General features: G+C 43.3%; 1 protein-coding gene across 5 annotated transcripts in view; it reads right to left on the bottom strand.

Annotated features, from left to right (window-relative positions):
* Positions 1-14,357, bottom strand: part of osgn1 (oxidative stress induced growth inhibitor 1) — a 71,603-nt gene that overhangs the window by 32,611 nt on the left and 24,635 nt on the right. The window contains exon 1 of one of the 5 annotated variants that reach the window (XM_087994643.1): positions 8,938-8,956. The exons of the other annotated variants lie outside the window; for them this stretch is intronic. The gene's annotated coding sequence lies outside the window, so the exon portion shown is untranslated. Of the gene's footprint in view, positions 1-8,937; positions 8,957-14,357 lie in introns of those variants that run through there. 5 annotated transcript variants of the gene reach the window in all.

Here is a 14,357-nt window from a genome sequence, read left to right as displayed (position 1 = left end):
TTGCAGAAAGGTAGGGCATTTTAAGCGGGAGTGTCCTGATCTACAAAGGGAAGAAAGGGCAATTCCGCTTATGAATTTTGATGAAGAATAGGTGTGTCAGGGGTTCCTGTCCTCGGGGGCCCACCAGGAACCCTTGATAAACTTGAAGGTGGGACCCTGTAGGGAAGAGGCAGTCTTCCTAGTAGATACGGGGGCGGCACGGTCATCGCTGAATTTTAAACCAAAGAAAGCAGAAATGTCAACACGATCAATTACTGTTTCGGGGATAAAAGGGGAAGGATTTACTGTTCCGGTATTTGAACCTATGATGATAGAAGGTCCTAAGGATATCCCTGATATAGGAAGTAACTTACTGGGGAGAGACTTAATTATCCTTTTAGGACTGGAGATTGGAATTCAGGAAAAGGAATTAGTTGTACAACTGGCAATGTTGACAGAGGATGCAGAGAGAAAGATAGACCCTATTGTATGGGCTAGAGAAGGGAATTGTGGAAAACTACAGATCCCTCCCCGTTTAATAAATTTAAAACGGAAAGGGGACGTTGTCTGTGAACGACAATACCCTATTTCCATAGAAGGTAAACGAGGACTGCAGCCAGTAATTGAGGGACTGATTAGAGATGGACTGTTGGAGCCATGTATGTCTCCTTATAATACCCCAATTCTACCAGTGCGGAAATCTGATGGAACTTATCGATTGGTGCAGGATTTGAGAACATTAAATCGAATAGTACAGGTCAGGCATCCAGTGGTACCAAACCCCTATATGTTGTCAAGTAAGATCCCTCATGACCACAGATGGTTTAGTGTGATAGATTTAAAGGATGCCTTTTGGGCTTGTCCCTTGGCGGAGGAAAGATTTGGGACTATCCCCCTATGAAATCTTATTTGGATTACCTTATCTGGGAACGAATGGAGAATTGCCAATTCCCGAAACTAAAGATTTGTTTTTAAAGAAGTATATACTGGGCTTGTCCTCCTCTTTATCTTTCCTCAGAAAACAGAGTCTATTGGCACAGACTCCGCCCCTTGAATTCGCTGTTCACCCCATTCGGCCAGGAGATTGGGTCTTAGTAAAATCATGGACAGAGACTAAATTGCAGCCGGACTGGGAAGGGCCGTACCAGGCTCTTTTGACTACCGAAACGGCAATAAGGACGGCGGAGAAAGGCTGGACTCATTACACTCGGATCAAAGGGCCAGTGGACCCTCCAGTTGAGGAAGAAGTCTGGACAGCCGAATCAACGCAAGACCCGCTAAAACTCAGACTAAAGAGACTTTGAGTAACTGACTATACAGTGGCGACGCGAGCGCGGGATTATTTCTGTAAGATTGTATATTAAGCCTTTTTGTGCTTCAGCATGATGTTTAGAATGCTGGGAATGTTTAGAGTTATGATGCTAGCCCTCTTGGTATTGGGATTTTGTCAAATATCATTTTCATATGTATTATTAATGGTTTCTGAGTCTGATAATCCACAAGTAATAGACACTGATGCATGCAGCTTATAAATTGTGGGAATGTAGCTAATCAGAGACAGTACCGCAGTTCTGAGATACATCTTAAGTCCTATGGGGATGGCCTCGGGGATGGTACCTGGTATTATGGTCTCGTCACAGTACACCGGGCCCCCTTCCGACCAGCTCGCAATTGTCTCGATAAGAAGTGTAACCCAATATACTTAACGATAAGGAAAACCACATGGCACAAAGCAATTCTGGGGGGGGGGGGGGGGGGCACTTATGAGATACAGTTAAATGAAACATTTGGGATTGAAATGAAAACAAATGGGAAGGAGTTCGTGGGCTGTTGTTTTCGAATTAGCGTAGGACAGGGAAAACGGATAGAATTACTGGGTAATAAGATATAACCTTTCACCCCTCCCGATGATCCTAAAGTAGTAAAAATTATAGAGGTAAAGGATTTGAAACAGATCATCGAGATAGAAACTGGGTACGGGGATGCAATGCCTGGGTTGAATGGGTAAAGTATACTGTAAAAAGTCTGAACAAAAGCAATTGCTGTGCATGTGCCTCCAGTAGGCCAGTGGCCCAGGTGGTTCCCTTTCCACTCGGGTGGAAGCGAGACAGGAAGGGCATGAAATGTATGATAGCCCTGTACCAGGATGAGACTGCATGGAATGATAGGAATTGTACCTCCCTATCTCTAATGTTCCCTCCCTTGGAGGAGAAAGATGCAAAAGTTCCCCCCACATTTTCCGCCGCAGTTGGAAATCACACGTCGTGTGTGCGCAGGCAAGGTACAAGTCGGTCGAGAGATTTGGGGGAGCTGAAATTATGTACAGAGATTAAGAACGTTACCGAAACGGAGAAGGGAGGGAACTACTCAGCATTAAAGGTTCCCCGAGCGGATCTGTGGTGGTACTGTGGAGGCAAAATATTGAGACTCACCCTACCTCCGGATTGGAGAGGGATATGCGCAATTGTACAATTGGCAATTTCATTTACCTTGGCATTTGAGAAGGAAAAGATAGTAGGGAAAAAGGGAAGGGGTAAGAGATTACTGTTAGATACTTCTTTTGATGACAGGATTTATCTTGATTCGGTAGGAGTCCCTAGGGGAGTACCTGAATTCAAAGCTCGTAACCAGATTGCAGCAGGCTTTGAGTCAGCTCTCTTTTGGTGGGTAACAACTAATGAAAATGTAGATTGGATAAATTACATTTTTTATAATCAGCAGCGATTTATAAATTATATAAGAGAGGCAGTTAAAGGAATATCAGAACAGCTTGATGCGACAAGTAGGATGGCATGGGAAAACAGAATAGCCCTTGATATGATTTTAGCAGAAAAAGGGGGTGTGTGTGATGTTAGGAGGAAGCTGTTGTACCTTTATTCCTAATAATACTGCGCCTGATGGTTCAATTACTCGGGCCTTACGGGGATTGACTACCTTAGCAGAGGAACTGGCTGAGAATTCAGGAGTAGACACATCTCTCACGGGATGGCTTGAATTCTGGTTTGGAAAATGGAAGGGGGTGGTGGTTTCTATTCTTACTTCCCTGATAGTAGTAGTCGGGGTATTGGTGGCCATTGGCTGTTGTGTCATACCCTGTATATGAGGGCTCACCCAAAGACTGATTGAAACAGCCTTGATGAAACAGATGCCCCTAAGAGGGAATCAGACAGAGGAACTTTATCGGCTAAATAATGAGGAGATGAGTGAAACCAAGATGGATGAAATCTCTGAAATGATGCTTGTGAATTTTGGGAACGATGTTTAAAAAAAAAAGAGACAAAAATGCAGAAGATAACAAATGGTAATGAAAAGAAAAAGGGGAAATTGTGGGATATAGATGAATTAATGTTATTTCTGCAACTATAAATTCTGATACAGAACAAGAATGAGGAAATATATATATTCAGCTAAAAAATGATATGTTAGCATGAGACATGATTATAGAACAATGGTAGATGTCTGGGCAAACAGGAAAAACATCTGTTTCCCACTTGTACAGAGACACAGGAACAAACCCCAATTAAAAGGGCTTAGTGATGAGATGCTGTGAGGGGCAGCGCAGATGGAGGGAGTAGATAATGGTAAGCAAAGGATGGGATGACGTCAAACAACCTTATGGGGGGCCAGAGATAGGCATTTGTCACGGACAAGGCCGGATAAACAGAAGTTGTGGGATCAGTCTTAAGGAAATGAATGACGTAAGCGGAGGATGGGGGCAAACAATGAAATAAGAAAAAAATATGGGGATTCAAACTGTATAAATTTTGAGAGTTTGTTGGATTTGGTGTGTATTTGTCATTGCCTTACCTGGCATTAGACATTGCACCCACTTGCAAGTGTACAAATAAACGACACTGTTTCAGATTTTTGGTCTTGGACTGAAATTATTGAAGTGAGTGAGCTTTTGTTTCTCACACCTCCATAGTGGCATTGTGGGGCAATCTACAGCAGATGGACTGCAGCGATTCAAAGTGGCAGCTCACCACCCCCTTCTCAAGGGCAACAAGTGATGGGTAATAAATGCTGGCCAGCCAACGACATCCACATCCCTCAAAATGATTTTTAAAAAAGCAAACTAAGGGAAGGATGAGGCAACCATGGTTGACAAGGGACAGGGACAGCATAAAAGCAAAGGAGAAAACATACTATAAGGTGAAGATTAGTGGGAAGCTAGAGGATTGGGAAACCTTTAAAAACAAACAGAGCACAACTAAAAAAAAGGGGAGAAGATGAAATATGAGTGTAAGCTAGTTAGTCATATAAAAGATGATTGCAATAGCTTTTTAGATATCTTTAAAAAAAAGCTAAGAGAGAGGCAAGAGTGGACAATGGACCACTCAAAAATGAGGCTGCAGAAGTAGTAATGGGGAACAAAGAAATGGCAGAGGAGCTGAAGAGATACTTGGCATCCATTTCCACAGTGGTAGACACCAGCAGCATACCAGGACTTCAAGAGAATCAGGACAGAGGTCAGTGTAGTGGCTGTCATGAAGGACAAGGTACTGGGGAAACTAAAAGGTCTGAAGGTGGATAAATCACATTCATCAGATGGACTACACCCCAGAGATCTGAAGGAGATACCCAAGATTGTAGAGGAATTGGTGATCTTTCAGGAATTACTGGAGTCAGGAGGGTCCAAGAGGACTAATGGCCAATGTAATACCCCCTTTGTTTAAGAAAGGAGGGAGGCAGAAGACAGGAAATTATAGGCCAGTTAGCCTGACCTCAGTCATTGCTAAGATTTTAAGAGTCCATTATTAAGGATGAAATTGCAGAGTACTTGCAAGTGCATGATAAAATAGGGCTGACGAAGCCAAGAGCTGGTCCTGCCTGGTAAATCTGTTAGAATTCTTTGAGGTGGTAACAAGCAAATTAGACAAAGGAGAGCCAGTGGATAGAGATATACAGTTTGGAAACAGACCCTTCAGTCCAACTCATCCATGCTGACCAGATATCCTAAGTTGGCCCATATCCCTCTAAACCCTTCCTACTATCCCATCCAGATGCCTTTTAAACACTAATTATACCAGCCTCCACCTCATTCTCTGGCACCTCATTCCATATATGCATAGACCTCTGCGTGAAAAAGCTGCTCCTTAGGTCCATTTTAAATCTTTCCCCTCTCAACTTAAACCTATGCCCTCCAGTTTTGGACTCCTCTACCCTGGGGAAAAGACCTTGGCTGTTCACCCTATCCATGTCCCTCATGATTTTATAAACCCTCTGTAAAGGTCACCCTTCAGCCACCAACGCTCCAGGGAAAACAGCCCCAGACTATGCAGCCTCTCCCTTTGGCTCAAACCCTCCAACTCTAGCAATATCCTTGTAAATCTTTTCTGAACTCTTTCAAGTTTCACAACATCCTTCCTATAGTTGGGAGACCAGAATTGAATGCAGTATTCCAAACATGGAGCTGCATGACCTCCCAACTCATATACCCAATGCACTGACCAATAAAGGCAAGCATACCAAAAGCCTTCTTCCTGATCCTGTCAACCTGCGAGTCCACTTTCAAGGAGCTATGAACCTGCACGTAAAGGTGTTTTGTTCGGCATTACAGTCCAGGACCTTACCATTAAGTGTAAACGCCCTGTCCTGATCGGCCTTTCAAAAATGTAGCACCTTACATTTATCTAAATTAAACTCCATCTGCCACTCCTCAGCCCGTCTGATCAAGGTCCCATTGTGCAGTCGGCTCTGCTATAACGTGTGTTTCTTCAGCACTATTGGTTTTAATGCGATTGAAGAATTTAGACAGTTATTTGTAGAACACCACCTTGGCTACAACATGATTCTGGCCCCATTTGTTTAAATGGTGTGGCTATTGCATGATTCTTATAACATGATTGCACAAGAACACAGCTTTCGTGTTATATCAGAACCGACTGTATTTGGAGGTAACTTTCTTGGCTGCCCACTACACCGTCAATATTGGTATCATCTGCAAACCTACTAGCCATACCTCCTACATTCACACCCAAATCATTTATATAAATGAAAACAAGCAGTGGACATAGAACAAAGAACAGTTTAGCATAGTACAGGCCCTTTGGCCTTCGATATTGTGCTGGTCTTTTATCTTACTCCAAGATCAAACTAACCCACATACCTTACATTTTACTATCATCCATATGCCTATCCAAGAGTCACTTAAATGTCCCTAATGTATCTGACTCTACTACCACTGCCGCCAGTGCATTCCATGCACCCACCACTCTGTAAAGAACCTACCACTGACATCCCCCCTAAATCTTCTTCCAATCACTTTAAAATTATGCCCCCTCATGATAACCATTTCCACCCTGGGAAAAAGTCTGTCTGTCGACTCTATCTATGCCTCTCATCATCTTGTACACCTCTATCAAGTCACCGCTCATTCTCCTTCGCTTCGATGAGAAAAGTCCTAGATCCTTCAAACTTTCTTCATAAGTCATGCCCTCCAGTCCAGGCAGCATTCTGGTAAATCTCCTCTGCACCGTCTCTAGGGCTTCCACATCCTTCCTGTAATGAGGGGACCAAAACTGAGCACAATATTTCAGGTGTGGTGTAACCAGGACTCTTATAGAGCTGCAGCATAATCTCGTGGCTATTAAATTCAATCCCCCTGCTAATGAAAGCCAATATACCATACACCTTCTTAACAACCCTATCAACTTGAGCAGCAACTTTGGGGGTCTATGGACATGGAGTCCAAAATCCTTCTGTTCTTCCACACTGCCAAGAATCCTGACTTTAACCCTGTAGTCTGCATTCAAATTTGACCTCCCAAAATGAATCACTTCACACTTTTCCAGGTTGAACTCATCTGCCAGTTCTCAGCCCAGCTGTGCATCCTGTCAATGTCCTGTTGTAACCTACAACAGTCCTCAACATTATCCACAACTCCACCAACCTTCATGTCATTGGCAAACTTACTAACACACCCTCCCACTTCCTCATCCAGGTCATTTATAAAAATCACAAGTAGAGGTCCCAGAACCAATCCCTGCGGAATACCACTGGTCACCGAACTCCAGGCTAAATACTTTCCATCTACCACCACCCTCTGTCTATGGACCAGCCAATTCTGTATCCAGACAGCCAGATTTCCCTGTACCCAATGCCTCCTTACTTTCTGAATTAGCCTACCATAGAGAACCTTATCAAAAGCCTTGCTAAAATCAATGTACACCACACCCACTGCTCGACGTTCAATGTGTTTTGTCACATCCTCAAAGAATTCAATAAGGCCTGTGGGACATGACTGGCCCCTCACAACGCTATGCTGATTATTTCTAATCAAGCTAAACTTTTCCAAATAATCATAAATCCTGTTTCTCAGAATTCTCTCCAATACTTTGTCCACCACCAATGCAAGACTGGTCTGTAATTCCCAGGGTTATCCCTATTCCTTTTCTTGAGCAAGGGAATAACATTTGCCACCTTCCAATCATCTGGTATTACTCCAGTGGGCAGTGAGGACACAAAGATCATCGCAAAGGCGCTGCGATCTCTTCCCTCGCTTCCTGGATCAACATTGGGTATATCCCATCTGGCCCAGGGGACTTATCTATCCACATGTTTTTCAACATTTTCAGCACATCCTCCTTCTTAACATCAACCTGTTTGAGCATATCAGCCTGTTTCACACTGTCCTCACAAACGACAAGGTTCCTCTCACTAGTGAATATTAAAACAAAGTATTCATTAAGGACATCCCCCTACCTCCTCCAACTCCAGGCACAACTTCCCTCCACTATTTCTGATCAGCCCAACCATCACTCTGGCCATCCTCATGTTCCTCACATCTTTGGAATTTTCCTTAAGCCCACCCGCCAAGGTTTTTCATGCATCTTCTCACTCTCCTAAGTCCATTCTTCATTTCCTTCCTGGAACCTTATAACTCTAAAGAGCCCTGTCTGATCCTTTCTTCCACAACATTAAGTAAGCTTCCTTTTTCCTCTTGACGAGATATTCCATGTCTCTTTTCATCCAAGGTTCCTTCACCCTACCATCCCTTCTTTGCCTCAGTGGGACAACCTATCCAGCACTAACAGCAAGTGCTCCCTAAACAATCTCCACATTTCTGTCATGCATTTACCTGAGAATATGTTCTCAATTTATGCTCCACAGTTCCTGCCTAAGAGCATTGTAATTGCCCCTCCCCTAATTAAATACTTTCCCACACCATCTGCTCCTATCCCTCTCCATGACTGTAGTGAAGGTCATGTGGTCACCAGAATGCTCTCCCACTGAGAGACCTGACACCTGACCTGGTTCATTGCCAAGCACCAATACAATATGGCCTCCCTTTGGTCAGCTTATCTACATATTAAGTCAGGAATCCTTCCTTAACACACCTGACAAAATCTATTCCATCCAAAACTATTCATACTAAAGAAGTTCCCACCAATATTAGGGAAGTTGATGTTACCCATGACAACAACCCGGTTATTCCTACACCTAAATTCTGCCTCCCAATTTGCTCCTCCATGTCTTTATTGCTATTGGGGTGTCTATAGAAAACTCCCAATAAAGTGATACTCCTTTCCCATTTCTGACTTCCATCTGTAGACAGATCCACCTCGACAACCTCCTTTTCTTCAGCTGTGATACTATCCCTGATTAGCAATGCCACTCCCCCATCTCTTTTACCTCCCTCACTATTACTTTTGAAACATCTAAACCCCAGAACATCCAACAACCATTCCTGCCCCTGGGATTTCTAAGTCTCCTTAATGGCCACAACATCCAATATCAAGATGGACCTTGCTAGACTTCTCATCTAATTCTACCACAAATCCCACCATAGCCCGTATCACCCAGTCCTGGATAAAATTCCACCCGTAGTCACTGTCATACCTGCATTTTATTTTCAAATAATCATTTGACTGAATTTAAAATCTCAAATTTACCCAGTGGGATTTAAACTCTCATTTCTCTGGATTATTAAACTAGCAGAGCCAATTCACTACTTACCCAGTCAGCCTCCAAAGAGTATTGAATTGGTAACTGCACTCTACAAAACAAAGACAAAAATAATAGAACCACCCAGGAACAGGTTTGGTTTGTAGTTGAAGGAGTGACAAAGTCTCTGGCTCTGGAGGATGAGATTTTACATAAATAGGAAGGAGATTAACATTCCTCAGCATCAAGAACTTTACCCAAAGCTGTACATTCACAGAATCCTCAAAGTCACAAATAGCTATCATCAGGTGTATTTAAACTCCCATCAATCAGAGGCTCAGGGAAGGGGTTAAAATGTTGGCATCCCAACCCCAGTCTCATTGCCACTCCCACCTTGCATTACTTTGCCAGCTATTGAAAGCATTGGTTGTTACTGTTCTCCTATTGAACATCACATTGTAAGTTTATCACAGCTGCTCAGATTAGATAACAAAACCTGTACTCAAATACACTTCTCTCATTAACTCTGACCTGCCTCCGCATGCCCTACCTGCAAAACAAGATTATTTCAGCATTCTGGAATTTTCCATGTATGTAAAGTGTCCTGATTAACAGTATTTAACCTTCAATCTCAATGTCAGCTTCACCCCATCAGGTTTAACAGATTAATGTCAGCTATCGTCACCCAGTTGTTGTTGCAGATGGGCTCAATTCTCAGCTGATTAACAACCTGGTCACAATCTGAAGACATAGCTTTCTTCTACGCAAAAGAGAGAGTTAGTCTAATAGAGAAAGGGCAGGGAGATTCTCAAACCAGCCGAACTGAATACCAGGTGGAGTATGCCACTCCAGTCTCTTGAACTGTCTGCAGCAGGATCAGTACCTGGAACTTGACCCAGACACAGGAATGTATGCAATGGATCAAAGGCTGATTTATAGAATCCCTACAGTGTGGAAACAGGCCATTAGGCCCAACAAGTTTCCATGCTGTACATCTCTATGACTCTAAGTCCACACTGACCCTCTGAAGAGTAACCCACCCAGACACATTCCCCTACCCTATTACTCTATATCTATCCCTGACTAATACACCTATCCAATACATCCCTGAACACTATTGGCAATTAAGCATAGCCAATTCACCTAAACTTTGGACTGTGGGAGGAAACTGGAGCACCCGGAGGAAACCCACGCAGGGACCTGTGTCCCTGGCGCTGTGAGGCAGCAGTGCTAACTTTAAGCCACTCCACAACTCCTTCATAGCCAGGTTGGAATAAACTCCCTTGGTCAGTTCTCATGACTTCATTGGGCACAGCTTCTCACTGGCATTTAGCTCCTCTGGGTACTGCTGCCAACTGGGATACAGCTGCACTGCAAGAGCTCTTGTGGTGCAGTGATAGTGTCCTGACCTCTTGGCTAGGAGCCTTGGGTTCATGCCGTGCCTGCTCCACAGATGTGCAATAATATCTCTGAACAAGTAGATTAAAAAATATCTACATCTCCACTATACATTGCTTCTCACTGAGATACTGCTCAAATTTCTTCCAAGTAAATCTTTAGACAGCTTTAGAGGATTACAGGGTAGCTAGGAAAGAACTCAAAAATTGCCTGAGGTGAGCTAGGAGGAGACACGGAAAAGCCTTCGTGGGAAGGATTAGGGAAAACCCAAAAGCATTCTACACGTATATGATGAATAAGAGAATGATCAGAGAGAGGGTAGAGCCAATCAGAGTTAGCGAAGGGAACTTGTACCTGGAGAGGTAGGGGATGCCTTAAATGAGTTTTTTGCTAGAGAGAGGGACCTTGTTGATAGTGAGAACACAGTGGACCAGGTTAATAGACTTGAACAGTTGATATTAAGAATGTGGATGTGCTGGAAATTCTGGGAAGCATCAAGATAGACAAGTCCCCAGGGTCGGACCAGATATATCAAAGGTTACTATGGGAAGTGAGGAATGAGATTGCTGCGCCTGTGGCGATGATCTTTTATCCTCACTCTCCACAGGGGAGTCATGCCTCGCAAGCCTTCTTGAATTCTTTGAGGATGTGATGAGACAAGTTGACAAAGGTCGAACAGTGGATGTGGTGTATATGGATTTCAGTAAGGCATTTGATAAGGTTCCCTACGATCGGCTCATTCAAAAAGTTAGGAGGTATAGGATACTGAGAAATGTGGCTGTCTTGATACAGAATTGACTGGCCGAAAGAAGACAGTGAGTGGTAGTGGATGGAAAGTGTTCCACCTGGAGGTCAGTGACCAGTGGTGTCCTGTAGAGATCGGTACTTGGGCCTCTGCTCTTTGTAGTTTTTATAAATGACTTGGATGAAGAAGTGTAAGGGTGAGTTAGTAAGTTTGCTGATGACATAAAGGTTGATGGTCTTGTAGATAGCGTCGATGGCTGTTGCAGGCTAAAAGATATTGACAGGATACAGCACTGGACTGAGGAGTGGCAGATTAAGTTCATCCTGGATAAATGCGAAGTGATTAATTTTGGAAGATCGAATTTGAATGTTGAATACAGGGTTAAAGACAAGACAAGGCAGGAACAGGATACTGATTAAGGATGATCAGCCATGATCATATTGAATGGTGGTGCAGGATCGAAGGGCAGAATGGCCTACTCCTGCACCTATTGTCTATTGTCTATATTCTTGGTAGTATGGAAGAATAGAGGGATCTTGGGTTCCACATACATAGATCCCTCAAAGTTGCCACCCAAGTTGATAGGGTTGTTAAGAAAGCGTATGGTGTTTTGGCTGTCATTAACAAGGGGATTGGGTTTAAGAGCCACAAGCTTTTGCTTCAGCTCTATAAAACCCTGGTTAGACTACACTTGGAATATTGTGTCTAATTCTGGTCACCTCATTATAGGAAAGATGGGAGATGCTTTAGAGAGGGTGCAGATGAGATTTACCAGGATGCTGCCTGGATTGGAGGGCTTGTTTTATGAAGAGAGATTGAGTGAGCTAGGCCTTTTCACACTGGAGAGAAGGAAGAGAGGCGACTTAATAGAGGTGTCCCAGGCAATGAGAGGCATAGATAGAAAGGCAGAAACGTTTCCCCAGGGCATAAATGGCTTGAGGGGCCATAATTTTAAGGTGATTGGAGGAAGGTATAGGGGAGATGTTAGAGGTAGGTTCTTTACGCAGAGTGGGGTGGGTGCGTGGAATGCACTACCAGCAGTGGTGGTAGAGTCAGAGACATTAGGGGTATTTAAGCGACTGCTGAACAAGCATATGGACTGCAGTAAATTGAGGGGTGCGTAGGTTAGGTTGATTTTAAATTAAGATAAGTGCTCAACACAGCATCATGGGCCGAAGGCCCCGTACTGTGCTGTACTGGTCTACGTTCTATGAATCTCGGCTGAGAGAATATTTCACCCTCCTTTGCCCAGTATATGTGTGTGTGAATGAGTAAGTTTTGTTCTGCAAAGATCAACAGTGGGACCAGACAGAGAGTGAGACGGTGTACTCCTGCCATCCTGGTTGCGACACAAACGAGTTGTGCCAAAATGTGCAAAACAAAACACCTGAAATAAGAGTGGATGGATCATTCAGGCAGAAACCACTCTGACCTGACAATTTTTCCTTGGTCCTTCAGTCACTAGATCAAAATCCTAGAACTCCCTTGCAATGGGAGCACTGTGATTGTATGCAAGGATTAGATCTAGCTCTGCAGTCTTGCCACATCCTGTCGTGAATAGTGGTGGATAATTAAACAACTCACTGGAGGAAAAGGCCCCAAAATACCCACTTCTTCAATGATAGGAGAGCCCAGCACTTTATTGTAGAGATAAGGTTGAAGCATATGCAACAATCCTCAGTTAGAGGTGCCAAGTGGATGATCCATCTCGGCCTCCTTCAGTGGTCCCGAGCATCTCACGTACCACTCTTCAACCAATTTGATTCACTCCACGTGATATCATGAAATGGCTGAAGCCATAAATAATGCAACAGGTACAGGCTTTGACAACATTCCAACAACAGATTGCGGCAGAGGAGCTGGATTAGAAACAAAATTACTTTGAAGGTGAGGCACTATATAATGAAGGCAAGGCATTCAGTGGAAACCATATGGTGGAAGTGAGGAACAGTAAAGGATCTAAAAATGTCAGATGTTGTGTATAGACCCCCCGGTAGTACTTCTGAAGTGCTAGATTGCATAAATAGAAAAAAATAGATAAGTATGTAGCAAAGCTAAAGTAGTATTATATGGTGATTTTCACTTTAGCATAGATGGGAGTGGCAGACATGCACCTGATAGAAAGGAAGTGAAATTCTTGAGTGTGTCCAGTGTCAGTTCCTACAACAACTTGTACTGGATGTAACAAGGGGACAAGTAATATTGGATTTAGTAATGAGTTGGATTTATTTAGTAATTTATTGTGCATGAATTGAATATGGTGACTCGGTGGTTGTCACAGTGCCAGGGGCCAGGATTTGATTCCACCCTTGAGCAACTGTGTGGAGTTTGCATGTTCTCCCCATGTCTGCATGGGTTTCTCTCACAGTCTAAAGATGTTCAGGTAGATGGATTGGTCATCCAAATTGCCCCATAGTGTCTAGTGATGTGCAGGTTAGGTCAATTAGAGTCAAAATGTGTGGCACTGGAAAAACACAGCAGGTCCCGATGAAGGGCTCAGCCTGAATTGTCAATACTCCTGCTCCTCAGATGCTGCCTGACCTGCTATGCTTTTCCAGTGCCACTCTTTTTGACTCTGATCTCCCGCATCAGCAGTCTTCACTTTCTCCTAGGTGAGGTGAATTAGCCATGGGAAATATGGGGTTATCAGGCTGAGTTTGGGTGGGATGCCCTGAGGGTCAGTGCAGATGCATTGGGCAGAATGGCCTCTTTCTACACTGTGGGGACTTTTGAACATTGATCAAATAGTGATCATTACATAATCGAGTTTAATATAGCATTTGAAAATGAAAAGCATGAATCAGCAACAAGCATTTCAGACTTAGGTAAGGCCAACTTTAATAAAATAAGACAGGGACTGTACACACTAAACTGGGAAAATCTGCTCATGGGTAAAACAACTGAACTGAAGAACAGTGGATGGTATTTAAAGAAATATTTAACACAATAAAATTAGTTTATACCCCTCCAAGGGAAAACCTCCAATAGACAGAAAAAAAGCCATGGATAATGAGAAAAATAACAGGCAGCATAAAACTAATCAAAAAGGCTTACAAAAATACAAAAGGAATCATAGATCCTACTAAATGGGAAAGATACAAAGGGCCACAAAGCGGTTTATAAGAACTACTTAAAGGGATTACGAAAGGAAACATGCCATGGATATCAAAATCAAGTAGCAATGTTATAGTTACTTAAAGGAAAACTGGTTGGTCATGAGCAATGTTGGTCCACACAAGACTAGAAGTTAGGATATTGTCAATTACTATGGGGAAATGGCAGACATGATGAATAATTACATAGAACATTACAGCACAGGACAGGCCCTTTGGCCCTCGCTGTTGCACCA

Source organism: Chiloscyllium plagiosum, unplaced genomic scaffold (genome assembly GCF_037043375.1).
Source record: "Chiloscyllium plagiosum isolate Xiang-an unplaced genomic scaffold, Cpla_swu_hap1 HiC_scaffold_15, whole genome shotgun sequence".
Classification (NCBI taxonomy): domain Eukaryota; kingdom Metazoa; phylum Chordata; class Chondrichthyes; order Orectolobiformes; family Hemiscylliidae; genus Chiloscyllium; species Chiloscyllium plagiosum.
This window is presented reverse-complemented; position numbering and strand designations above follow the sequence as displayed.